Genomic DNA, 2,434 nt, shown 5'->3' with positions numbered 1-2,434 from the left:
ACAATATTGGAGGAGAATATTGAAAGTACCATGGGCTGCCAAAAGAACCAATAGACCATTTTGGAAGAAGTGCAGCCAGAGTGCTCCTTGGAGGCCAAGATGGCCAAACTTTGTCTCTCATACTTTGGACATATTGTCAGGGGGAACAGTCGCTGGAGAAGAATTTCATGTTTGGTAAGGTGGAGGGTCAAAGAAAAAGAGGAAGACACCCAACAAGATTGATTGGCCAAGTGGCAGCATCGATGGACTCAAGTGTGGCAACAGTAGTGAGGTTGGCCCAGGATTGGGCAGTGTTTGGTTCTGCTGTGCATAAGGTTGCTAACAACAACAACAACAACAACATTCAAAATAGCATAATCTTCTTCATAAATCTGATATATGCCATTTTTGTTCTAAAATTCTGGAAATGTGTTTTCAGTGAATCTATAAAGAAAACCTTATCTGCAAATGACTACTTAAAAATAATCATGCCTAACTTAAAATAATAATTATTAAGAGTGATAGGCCTGATGGGAATTAATTACAAAAGTAATGTAAAGACAAATAAAGTCAATAAAAAAAAAACTTTAGCTGAAAATAACTTGAAACATTATGATAAACATTTTAAAACAGCTTCATATATAACATCAATAATTCTGAGACATAATGCTAGATAGGATATACTGAAAATATTTCAAGATTCTCAAGTTTCTACATGTCTGAACAATAATAAAAATTCCTTAGGCAAGCAATGTTAATTCCTCAGTTAAAACCATAAGTTTTGATGATGCTAAATTCAACAAAAGTTGTAATCAATTCACAATTGAAATAATGAAATTATGATGGAATACCAATTGAAATCTTTTAATAAACTGATGGAGCATCAGAGTCACTCACTCATTTATACCAAGCAATTTGGAAGACAACTACTTGTTCAACTGATTGGGAGAGATCCACATTATGTGCCCATTTCAAGGAGAGGTGACCCAACCAACAGAATGTTGAAATCATTGGACAGTATCATAAACATCACATGCAAGTAAAATTTTGCGAAAGATAATTTGTAAATAGCTGCAACAGTACATTGATAGGAAAATGCCAGAGGTCCAAGCCAGATTCAGATGAGGACATGGAATGAGGGATATTGTTACCTACATTAAGTGGATCTTGGCTGAAAGCAAAAGATACCAGAAAGATGTTTACCTGTACTTTATTGACCATGCAATGGCTTTTAACTGTGTGGGCATGACAAACTATGGAAAATAGTGAGGAGAAGGAGTTTTCTGGAACACTTAATTGTGCTCCTGAGGAGTCTGAAAATAGACCTAGAGGCAGTCGTTTAAACAGAACAAGGAGACACTGAATGGTTTAAAATCAGAAAAGGTGTATACCATGATTATATTCTTCTTTCACCTACATATTACATATGTATGATGAGCAAATAATCTGAGAAGATGGATTATATGAAGAAGAATATGGCATCAGGATTGGAGGAAGACTCATCAACATGCAGAAGATACAACCTTGTTTGCTGAAAGTGAAGGGGACTTAAAATATTTACTGATGAAGATCAAAGCCTTCAGTATGGGTTACACCTCAATGTAAAACAAACAAAAATACTCACTACTAGAACAATAAATAACATCATGATAAAAGATTGAAGTTGTCAAAGGCTTCATTTTGCTTGGATCCACTATCAACACTCAGAGAAGCAGCAGTCAAGAAATTAAACATCATATTGCGTTAGGAAACTCTGCCTTACACAATTTCTTTAAAGTGTTCACGAGCAAAGATTCCAGTTTGAGGAATAAGGTACTCCTGACCCAGACATGGTATTTTCAATAACCTCATATGTTTATGTAAATTGCACGATGAACAAGGAAGACTGTAGAATAATTGGTACATTTGAGTTATGGTGTTGGAGAAGAATATTAAAAGTATCATTCACTGCTAGAAAACCACACAAATCGATGTTAGAAGTGCAGTCAGAATGCTCCTTAGAAGTCACAATTTCAAGACTTAATTTCTCATACTTTGAATATATATTATCAAGAGGGGCCTATCCCTGGAATAGGACACCATACTTGGTAATGTAGACGGTCAGTGAGGAAGAGGAAAACTCCTTATGAGATGCACTGGCACAATGGCAGTAGCAATGGACTCAAGGTTAACAATGATTGTGAGGATTGCCCAGGATTAGACAGTGTTTCGTTCTGCTGTGCATAAGGTCACTATGGGTTGGAACTGACTTGATGGCACCAAACAATAACAACAATTATACGTTTGTTGTCTAATATCAGATAAACATTACTGACACAAGTTTTAGTTAAAAAATGTGTTACTTCTCTTGATTTGACAACACATTTCATGTAACTCATAACATATTGAATAAGCCCATTTTAGCACTTAAAACGAACAAATCTTTTGTGGTTTCCACAATGTCTCAAAGTTGTCA

This window comes from Chrysochloris asiatica, unplaced genomic scaffold (assembly GCF_000296735.1).
Source record: "Chrysochloris asiatica unplaced genomic scaffold, ChrAsi1.0 scaffold00010, whole genome shotgun sequence".
Taxonomy (NCBI): Eukaryota; Metazoa; Chordata; class Mammalia; order Afrosoricida; family Chrysochloridae; genus Chrysochloris; species Chrysochloris asiatica.
This window is presented reverse-complemented; position numbering follows the sequence as displayed.